General features: G+C 35.1%; 1 long non-coding RNA gene across 1 annotated transcript; it reads left to right on the forward strand.

Annotated features, from left to right (window-relative positions):
- Positions 1 to 3,156: 3,156 nt before the first annotated feature.
- On the forward strand, positions 3,157 to 4,224 carry LOC140742494 (uncharacterized). The gene is made up of 2 exons (XR_012102287.1): positions 3,157 to 3,446; positions 3,853 to 4,224. It is a non-coding gene; the product is annotated as an uncharacterized LOC140742494 (long non-coding RNA).
- The last annotated feature ends 7,973 nt before the right edge of the window (positions 4,225 to 12,197 follow it).

Below are 12,197 nucleotides of genomic sequence, written 5' to 3' on the forward strand. Positions count from 1 at the left end.
TATCCGAGTCAAATGAATTACCTTCAGTATTTTTACAGCTCATTACTTGCGATACAAGTAATCCGTAAGGCCAATTTCAAACTCGAAATGCTCTTCAGAGAAAAGTAATATTTTAATTATATTATGTCAATTACGAAATTATAATTTGTAAAATAAAAAACCTATACTACCTATAGTCAAAAATACAACTGCAATGTGATTTCTTCCCCTAATTATTTTTAGCTAAATATTTTGTTCGATTAATTATTAATATAGGAATACGGCTAAGACGAGGTATTAAACAAAATATGTCATTTGCATTTTCAATAAAAATAAATATAGTAATTTATTTTTTTAAAGACTAGATAACATAATTTTTAGCAATACGCAATTCGTACATACTCGTATATTACAAAGTTAGTATGCATAAATTCAGATGATAATAAAGGTACAGTAACTGTAATAATTGATTAATTGTAATTCATATTTCATTCACAACCCCCGAAACCCTCCAAAGTTCGTTCCTAATCTGAACCGAAGCACGTGACCGGAAGCGAAATCAGGCACAATGGCGACAGAACCACATCCGGTATTTTATGCCACAGAGTTCAAAAAATATTTTGTATATAGAGGGTACAATTGCTTATCCTACCTATCATGTGCATGAACTTTTTCTACGGAATTTTATATTTTTTATACTTTAACGCTCATTATTAATAACCAATCTGTCCGAATAACTAACAACGGGCTCAAATCCGAACAAATGTGAACGTGAACAAACAATAACAGATCTCCGAAACTTTACACTTGTCATGAAAATAATGCATATTTCATTATTTATATTTTTTATAACATAAGGGTAGTATAGTTTAGGAGTAGTATAAGTAGACGAGCATGCAGTCCACCTGATGGTAAGTGACTGATGCCATCTATGGGCATCTGTCACCCCAGATAGATAAGATTCCTACCTGCGGTCAGCCACAGATGCTTCGCTTCACCTGAGGACTAAGCTTCTCTTAAAAGTATTTCTCCCTTACCATATCCTTCAAACCAGAACACAGCAGCACGAAACACTACATTTATAAGGCAGAAATAGGTTTGTCAGTTTACCGCCGGTGTCGAACCACAGACAGTTCACCTTTGGAAACCTGGTCTTTGGTCTCATAACGAAAAACAGTATCATCTTACTATCAGGACTGCTGATTTGATATGACCATTCAGCCACTTACCTACTATCACCATATATTTGCTATCTCTAAAAAAACAGATTTGCAATCCGCACAGCGCTAACACCAGCTGCTTGCACCAACTAATAAATCTCTCCGCGGAATAATGGTGTATATTTTTTACTAAACCCACTGTGTACGTGTTGCGGTGGGGCTAATGCGTTGTATTATCCTCGTTTATAAATCATTCACGTCGATTCCACGCTTTATTCGCTTACCGATTTTACGTAAGCCTAATGGGTACTAACGATCGATTTTTACAATGGAAAATATGGGCCGTGAGCAAACCCATTCTTTGTGATAAGCCCGTCGCAATATTGCAGTTTTGGTCGTCAATAGCTTTATAGGTTGCAAGGTTGCTATATTTTTTGTTTGAAGGTTCCCTTCGGTTTTATGTTTTGACCAGTAAAGTAATCTTTAGAAAAGTAGCTACATTCACCTGATGGTCAGTGGCTACTGCCGCCTATAGGCATCTGTAAGCCCAGATAGATTTGGTTCCTTAGGTTGGCCATAGATGCGTCGCATTCACGTTGATTCAACGCTTTATTCGTTCACAGATTTTACGTAAGCCTAATGGGTACTAACGATCGATATTTACAATGGAAAATATGGGCCGTGAGCAATCCCATTCTTTGTTATAAGCCCGTCGCAATATTGCAGTTTTGGTCGTTAATAGCTTTATAGGTTGCAAGGTTGCTATACTCTTTGTTTGAAGGTTCCCTTCGGTTTTATGTTTTGACTAGGAAAGTAATCTTTAGAAAAGTAGCTACTTTCACCTGATGGTCAGTGGCTACTGCCACCTATAGGCATCTGTAAACCCAGATAGAATTGGTTCTTACTTAGGTTGGCCATAGATGCGTCACATTCACGTTGATTCAATACTTTATTCGTCCACAGATTTTACGTAAGCCTAATGGGTACTAACGATCGATTTTTACAATAGACAATATGGGCCGTGAGCAAACTCATTCTTTGTGATAAGCCCGTCGCAATATTGCAGTTTTCATCGTTAACAGCTTTATAGGTTGTAAGGTGGAAGGATAGGTTGCTATACTCTTTGTTTGAAGGTTCCTTTTAGTTTTATGTTTTGACCAGGAAAGTAATCTTTAGAAAAGTAGCTACTTTCACCTGATGGTCAGTGGCTACTGCCGCCTATAGGCATCTGTAAACCCAGATAGAATTGGTTCCTTAGGTTGGCCATAGATGCGACGCATTCACGTTGATTCAACAATTTATTCGTTCACAGATTTTACGTAAGCCTAATGGGTACTAACGATCGATTTTTACAATGGACAATATGGGCCGTGAGCAAACCCATTCTTTGTGATAAGCCCGTCGCAATATTGCAGTTTTTGTTAATAGCTTTATAGGTTGCAAGCTTTCCTTTGATTTGATTTGGCTTGTAAAGTAATCTTTAGAAAAGTTATAACTTTCCTATGACTACATTCCACAAATATAATAGTTGGCCAAATGCAAATCGAATTCATACACACAGGGTTTCGTACCATCTTTCGTACCACCATATTTTCATCATTTTTATGTTTAGTATTTTTTTATCATAGGAGCTATAGAAGTATTAGTGAAAAAAAATATAGTGTCTACGAGTTACATTCAATAGGCAAAGCCCTATAATACACAGAGAGCGGAACCGCCTTAGGCCCTAATAACACTCACACATAATAACCTAAAACATTAATAAACAACACAGATAATAAACAAAATAAATATCTCATCTCTTTAGTCAAAATATGGCATAGCAATAGTAGCGCCCCTAGCGGCAAGAATTAGCATCTATCGTTCTCATTGAACATCATAAACTATTCTAAATCTATGGTTCAGATCCAGACGTTAAACAAACAAACTCTGTACGGCCAAAGTACTCGACGAATTGTTATTAAATTTTGACAGAATTTCAATACACAATAAGAGTTGTTCTTCGTTTAGGCCATAGACTTAGAATATTTTCGCTACGCTAAAGACCAACAAAGCATGAGACAGACATATGTCAACTCATATAGACAATCTACTAGAGAGAAAGAGATGCCAACAAAAGTGACAGTGTGTCAATTTCTCTTCGAATAAGCGGCCTTAAGCTCCCCCGTCTACGAGACGTTTTAATGTTTTAGTGAAAATCAAACTACTATTAATGTATTTCTGATTTTTTGTTACAATGGTGTCTTGCGGTATTGTTAAGTGTATTGTTACAAGGAAAAATGATCCACAAAAGTATACGTTTCACAGGTAAATACGATTTTTCTATCCCAGGGTTTTAAGCAATATTTCGTCAAATTTCATATTAGTTGGTTTTATACATAGTTTATACAATTTCATATTAATTTATCTTGCTATAAATACATATATTTCATAGCTAGATGTAAAGTTACCAAAATATATACGAGAACTAAATTATTAATCCACGCTAGGGCTTGACAATATGGTGACGTCATATTGTATCGATAATGTGTCGATAATATATTGTAAAAATAAATATCATTTCATGCATCCCAAAAATGGTATAAAGGCGATAGTGTTTGTTTCCTGTATAAACAGAACATAAACGGATTTTACATATTCTGAATTTTTATGTCAAATACCTACCCTGTTATTATAACTCGAATATTTTTTGTATCACCTATATCTTTTCAAGGATACCGAGTCGATCAAGCGAGGTTCGTGACAAATGGATAGAAATAATAAATCGGCCAGACTGGACTCCAAATAAATCGGCAGTTATATGTAGCAAACATTTCGAAGAAGACATTTCTATGAGTTATGTATCGTTTAATTTAATTTTTTATATTTCGTAATACTTGTTTTATGTTTTATAATATTAATAAATAATCATCTATAAAAATATAGTATTTCATTATTTTTTGTAATAATTTGAACACAAAAGCTACTTTGCCAACTTAATACTGGATGTTAATCGATAAAAAATATGAAGGTAACAACACTATTACGCACACATACACATATCAGTTTTGGTAACGCGTTTAATCTGACATTGTGTATCTTTGACATCCTATATCTATGGTTTAGGCAAACAGCCTATCACAGATGTCAAATATGCGCAGACAATGATGATTCTTTAAGTAAGACTTGTTTATTGGAAGTAGCTTTTAAATCTATTTAGGCCAAAATGTTTATTTCTTATATTTGATATGTGAATGATCAGCTTTCAATATAAAACACTACTTACTGAAACACTTCACGATATTAAAACACAAAAAAACCTTTTTTGGCTGTTAGCAGATAACTGAGCGATCCGATTAAGATCTGATTTTCCCGCAAGGATAGGAATATTTAAAGGGAATAAAATGTACTATGATTTACTCCTAAAATATGTACTAGGATCTCTACTATATGCTGTGTCTTACTCCCAAATAACCAGGGTAAAATAAAAATAAAATAAATTAAAATAAATTAAATAACATTAAAAAACAAATAGGTGTAAGGGTTCATTCACATCTACGGACATCGAGCGTATAAGACTGGTACCGTGGCAGAAGAATCACATCCTATAAAGTGTGTATTGAAGTATATAAATCTACCCTGATAGAGCCGATTATCGTCCCACTGCTAGTCACGGGTCTCCTCTCAGAATGAGAAGGACTAGGCCATAGTTCACCGCGCTAACCAAGTGCGTATTGGTAGACTTACACATACTTTTGAAAAAAATCTAAAGGTTTCTCAGTCACCGCTAATGCAAGTGATAATTAATATGTAATACGCACATAACTTTTAAAAATCAGAGGGATTTGAACGACAGCCTGGTATTTGATCCTCGGACCCCTCGAGCGAGAGGCCGAGTTTCTTAACCACTAGGCTGTACATTTTGTATAGAAATTTTTCAGTCACGGGGTCTTTGGCTCTTATTGTAGAGATTGAAAGAGTCAGGCATGGCCCGCGATGGAGAAAATCAAATTATTTAATACTAGCTGACCCAGCAAACGTTGTGTTGCAATATAAATAAAAAAATGTTAAAGGTGAACAACCCTAATCACTTAGGGTGAAAAATAGATAGTGGCCGATTCTCAGACCTACTGAATATGCATATGCATTTGGTGAAAATCGGTAAAATCGTTTCGGGGGAGTACGGTAACTAACATTGTGACACGAGAATTTTATATATAAGATTTGACAACAGCTCATGTACGTAGAAAACAAATAGCACGGAATACAATTGGCGTCATTTCGTCGAATCTTAGTAGTAGCATATGCGTTAAACTTCAAAGTGAATCACTGTGCTATATTGGCTTAATTCACTTTTAGCTAGCCAAATCAAGGAATGGAGTGCATCCGACTAAAATTAGACCAGTTTAAATTCCCCTGTACGTGCGTAAACGGCGTCGAGATATTGTAGTGCAGTCATTAATGTACAATCTGAGAACACTCCGAATTAGTATCGTGCCAAGAAACTGAAAAATTATAGCTTGATGATTGATAATTTTATAACATAACTAGTGGTGCCCGCGGCTTCGCCCGCATTTTAAAGCAATAATATGACATAGATAAAACGGAAAATTTGCACCTGCATTGGAATGACAGTGGTGCCATCTGTCGAAAATTGGTCTTACCAACTACCAAACCCTCGTGGGTTCTTGGACAAAAACTTTGCTGAAGATCATCACTTGATCAAATGCATAGTTTCCGATTCTATAACTACTTACGAATTAAAAATTAATTAAAAAAACGTTTCCCACGGACTAAATTGTGAATCTAAACCATTCTCAAGTCCCCTTGAACACACACAACAAATTTCACCAAAATCAGTCCAGTCGTTTAGGAGGAGTTCAGTGACATACACACGCACATAAGAAATATATATATAAAGATTGATACTACATGATTGATATTGGCACTGGCTTAGTAGATTAAGAACTACAACTCTAATCTTATGAATTGATGTATCGTATGTTTGATAAGAACCATTCTGGGTCGACCAGGGAGGTCCCACTACCACCTATTTGTTCCGTTCCTGCTTTTCAATGGTGGGGTGTGTGCCAGCTGACTTAGATTGAATGGCAAAGCTTGTGATTGGTTTTAGGTAGAAACAATATGCTGTATGGAGTTGCCTACAGATGTTCATTTACGGCAAATGTAAATGGGTATTGGATATAATATTGTTATCAGAAAGAATCCATTTACCTCTAAAGAAGGCATCATTACTTTGGATTTAAACCCCCAAAAAATGGTCTATATAAAGATATATTGTTTTACATTACGTTGCCGTCTGTTGATTGCGCAACGGACTTCATTGTAACAGCAATAGTAACGAACGTCCCCCGCAACATTAATCATAAAACCGTCCGCCCCTTTATTAAATTTCCCATCACCACAAAGTGAGGTTGACAAAACAATATTTAAAACGTTTGTCATGTTTATTCTAAAGTCACAGACAACAGAATTCGGTCTATAAGGCACATGTTACGTTGCGTTACGTTTGTGTTCGTTGCGCAACGGGCATTCATCACAGCGGCGGATGAAACGAACGTCTCCGAAGAACAACATAAATCACCCCCACCTCTCCCCCCTCTGATTCATCGGCCATCGCCGCAATCTGGCGCTAACGAAACGCTTAATATAAACAATATTTAAATCTGTATCATGTCCCTTAATTAATTAGTTGTCATAATGTTCACGACGACTTTTTAAACGTTAATTTTCGCCGAATTTTGTATATTGCATCCGCGCATTTTTTATATTAATATCATTTAACATTAATAAATGTGTTTGCATTAATAAAATGGAAAAACAAAATAATACTGCGATTCTATAAAAGTAGCATATTTATACCTATTTTTATCATACTTTATCATCGTTATATTCGTCGTATTATTGCCCTTTATTTATTATTGAATAATATTCAATCTATCCTATGTTTTGCTTGCTAAAGATTGATATTCTACATTTTCTGCCTACTAGAAATGCTCCAAAAGAAAAAATTGAATATTTCATAGGCTAAATCGGATAGATATATTATTACGGGTGTAAGTGAGACATTAGTTAATACTATACTAATTATGTAAATATTTTGTGACCTAAAAGATTTTCTTTCCAAGACCGTGGCATGTAAATAGAACAAAACATATCGACAATCAAGCACGCCTCGCTTTGTGTACTAGAGTTTTCCGGAAATCGTAATGAGGGTCCTAACCCTAGTCTGTAGAAGATTTAGTGAGGTACAGCGGAAGGGATCAGCCGATGGTATAGCTATGTACATCCTGAGCCGGTCATCTCATTACCGCAGCGGATTCACAGTTCCGATTGGAGTGTTCGCGTTGCTTACATTTGAATTCGATTTCAATATCTATTACGATCGTATCATGATCTCTTTAATGTTAAGATTATCTAGGAATTTTAATATACATATTTTTTGCGAACCAACATATTCGAAGATTAGTGTCTCAGAAATGACCTTTTAAGATATTCTTCATATCTTGAAATGTCCAATATCGCCTGACAAACTAAATATAAATGTCTGTGAAAATATAAACTTTAAAAAAAGTAACACTCACCTTTTGTTTTGTAAAAATCATGAACATAGTTAACCTCCTTGAATGTTTTATATACCGTTAGGGAAATAACATACGAACGACTATGAACTAATTAATACGCAAACGACAGTAAATTTCGACCACCAATAGCGACAATCATCGATGGTCATCGCTATGAACAGTCGCACGTGTATTAGCTCCCTTATATGTAATAAAATAAGAAATTTCGTCATAACCGTCCATATTGTACTCATCTTCAAATAATTACTAGTAGGTAACAAACAAACTTGTACAAAACTAAGCGAATCGATTTACTTTGTTCATGTTTCTCAACTTATCTCGGTCATAATATAACCCGATAAATTCATCAAAACTTAATCCATTAACTCGCCTAAACTCACAATGAAGTTTCGTTTCAAATATTTGCAGTCTTTATTGCATCGTTTCCAAACGGCTTCAGTATAAATCATTTGTGTTTTAGGCTGTTTGCGGACGAGGCATTTGAAAAGTTAATTTTATGACGCTTATTTTTTTTAATTAAACTACATTTTTTACTTCGTTTTCAATGAAGTTTATTATACATAATTATTAAGGTTGGCAATAGGAGGTATAGTTTGTACAGAAAACGCAGTTATAAACGCTAATTGAATACCTATATTTTTTAAATTGAAACTGCAGTCTTCTGATATTATCTACGTCACTCATGAGAAATTAAAATAAAATACATAAAATTGTTGATTTATGTATACTACATACATATACATACGTCAACCTTTGTTTAATATCATTAAAACGTACTTAATGACTTTTTGTTGCTTTTGTGATTATATTACATTCATTCAAAGCTCATCAGCGTACGTTTTTAGCTTACAAGAAATGTTAAGGAAGGAAAACTTAAAGAATCTAGGAAACGCGGAAAAACCGTCTCGTCATTAAGATGCCTAAGTTTTCCATCGCACTTGATAGCTAAATCACTGGTGACATTAATCATTGGATTTGGATGAAATAGCCGCATTCTTTACTTTCTAATAAAATTGAGGCAGTTTTAATGTTTGGGGCATTTTTGTACAAAAATAAAAAAAGGCAGCGAAGGAATATTAAATAGGGTAATTTTATACAACAAGGAGTAAAATGATTTAATATACATCTTTAAGTTAAGGAGGCAATGTATTGAACATGCAATTCAAAAGAGAAATTGAATCTCTTAAAACAGATTTTTCTTTCAATACTTTTAGGGCAATGGCAATACTTAATGGCAAATTAATAAATCAATTTTAACGTTGTACGCTTATTTTAAACCGATTTAAAAAAGCAGGAGGTTCTCAATTTGACTGTATTTTTTTGTATTTGTTACCTAAGAACTTTTGACTGGGTGAACCGATTTTGATGATGCTTTTTTATATTTTTGTTAACGAGGGGGAAATCTTCGAAAGGTACCCGACGACGTGGGAATGACGCCGGTTTATGTGGGATTTTACCGTACTAAAGCCCCCCGGTGGCCGTCCTCAGTGCTTGGTGATGAATTCCGAGATCTCCGATGGAACTCAAGCGGAGTCCTCCGAGCGCGATGCCTAAATCGGGCTCTTCCCTGGGGGAGGAGTGTACGCTCCTCCTACACACCTGGTGTTTACAACAGTATGTCCACACACACCGTCGTCCTTCCCGGGGTTACTTGCTGGACCGTTCGAGCTCCCACTCTTGCCGCCCACAACCCCAGAAGCCCCCTTTTAGTCGCCTATTACGACTGGCAGCGGATACCAGGGCTACGGTATCCGCTACGGTATTTTAGTCCCGAGATCAATAAATTACCTACATTGATTGATATATTAACACCAATAATTATTTGTTATCGTATTACATAGTAATATGTACATTCATTTTTCAGATAAAGCAAAGATGCACGGCTAGGTATATACAAAACAAAAATAAACAAAGGCATGAAATGTATCTCAACGTAATTCATACAAATACGCAATTCCCAGAGACGAAGGCGCGAAAGCTTGAGCAATGGCCGTTTTACGGACGAAACAAGTGCTTGCTCATTTTAATATTTCCAACTTTACCAACCACGGCGTCATTAAGCGTCTTGTCGTACTACCGAGGTAGATGCGCTTAGCGATGTTCTCTGGGTTTTTGAAGTGAAAAACTTCTTTAGCGGCCTTGAGGGTAAAAAAAATTTAACTCGCGTGACTCGCGTAACTCGCTAAAAGGACACGTGGCCTGATCGAAAATTCGTAAGGCGGCAAAGCAAACTGCAAAAGTCAAGATGTCAGTGGTGTCAACATAGAAAAGATAAATCAATGGGTGTCAGTTTCATTTTTCATTTATTATATTGTTAGGAACGTCAACAGAAGATAGAAAATGTAATTTAAAAATGAGGGTATTTAGTAAAAAGGGGCGTATAAAAGGGCACTGTAGATCGCCTTCTGGGCAGTTATTTTCCGACTATTGTAAATAACGTTACTCTGCCACTTTTCTTGTCGAATCTATAATTTGTGTGCTTAATTGTTATTTTGTTAACTTTGTAAAGTTAAATTGTGAAGTAAAATGTTCTCGGTTTATAAACGTTTGTTTTTAATAAATTCCTGACAAGTTTTCCTAATAATATTATATTTTATTTTTCCTTGAGTGCAACCAGTTGTTTTTTATAATTTGTGGAACATATGAAAACATATCTATCTAATATGAACTCTTAACAACTTTACAGATTATTATGATTATTTGACTTTCTACTTTTCAAACTATATTATCTGTAATGGCTATACTTTTGTCACAAGTAACTATACTCAAATGTATGTGCCAGACTAAATTTCTAACTACAAAAAAATTATACGAGTAGTTCTTACAGTCTATTTTTCAACCTAAATTACTTAATATGGCTGTTCCCAAAATGTTTAGGACATTTAGAAATTTTCTTGAACAGCTAACTCAAGGGACTCTCTTCGATAGGTACTCGTTAATTGTTAAAGATAGGACAAGTCCCTTGGCGACGCCGAAAGGAAACGCAACGGGAGGAAATAGGGCAGTCGGGAGCTCCCTCAAAATCTCTCCACTCCATTGTTACATTTTTTGTATCCTCCCCATTTTCCCTTCTATATGTATTTATACGCTCGGACGTTATTTGAAATATGAAAAGATCACGGAGTTATTTGACATTGATTGGAGCGCGATTATAATTTTCAGGACGACGCAATTTTCGGCTTGAAATTAAATTTACAAATTTTATTCTCAGCAATTCGACAAATTTTAGTTACGCAAAAGACATTGTTAACCCTGAACCGGCGTGGATTTTGGAAAAATCAGTCTTTCCGTCTACGTAGCGGGATTTTCGTCCATAAATCAGTGACTTGTCAAACTGTGCCGAACTCGGCTGATATAAATTACTGGTGCTGGGCGCGGATACTGTAGCCTGCTTCGTTTTACATTCGAGGAAAAACTTCGGAAGTTGAGTTCCGATCGAATGACGAAGACCAGTCAGCGGGAATACGAATCACATTTCCAATATCATGCTACTGGGCTCGTCGTAAAACTTTTTCTTCTATTTGTCTGTTTATATTCGTGGTGTTTTTTACAGAACGTATCGCTTTAATCGAAGAGTCTTCGGTAATATTCAATGTAATGTTAGGAGGATTATTATGTTTTCTAGTAGGATATTAAGAAGGTATTAAAGCAAGCTTATGAGCATCAAAGTTTTTATTAGGTTTCTGTATTAAAAGAGATCTCTACTTGGGGGAGCTATATTTCAGTACGTATTTTAAAACAAGGGAACATGTCGTGTACTAATGTACTTAGAAGTACCTAATAGGTACTTGTAAGAATTTACTTACGAGACGATTATAATATGAACTACATAATTCGCAAATTAATGTTTGCTCGTTTAATGTGTAATTAATGTGTAGAAACCTAAACATACTTAACATGAAAACAATGTAAGTAATATCGTAGATATAACAAAATATGTGTATCATTGCTTAGCACATTAAATTGGCAAGGCAATCAGGAAAACGACTTACAATGTAACAAAAATGTGCGAAATAGAGAGAATGCTGTACCATTGTCTCCACGTTTTGACACTTAATAAATTAGAAGCTAAACGGACTTATTGTAATCATGATTTAATTTATGAAGATTCTGTTTTAGAAATGTAAAAGTAGTTGTTGCGCCAACATTGTAGTGAAATTAGTGAATGTATTTTTATTTTATTGGTTTTAAAGCAATAATGTCATATTATTCGCTATTATTTGTATCAATATTGCCTTTGCAACTACGCCTTTGTATTAATACCGTCTTACATGTTACAATATTTACGAGAGACTCTAAGATTACCCAACGATATAAGCTTTTTTAATTTATGTAGAAAAGTCAGTTTGAAATCACAAAGTTCCCGTACTTCGAAAATACATATTTTTCCGAAGCATTCCTACTTAGTTCTCAGCAATACCAGCGCATCTGTGACCGACCTCAGATAGGAATCTAATCTTATCTGATGATAACA

The sequence above is a fragment of the Epargyreus clarus genome, unplaced genomic scaffold, assembly GCF_041222505.1.
Source record: "Epargyreus clarus isolate Ecla_fem2 unplaced genomic scaffold, WU_Ecla_fem_2.2 ptg000006l, whole genome shotgun sequence".
Lineage (NCBI taxonomy): Eukaryota > Metazoa > Arthropoda > Insecta > Lepidoptera > Hesperiidae > Epargyreus > Epargyreus clarus.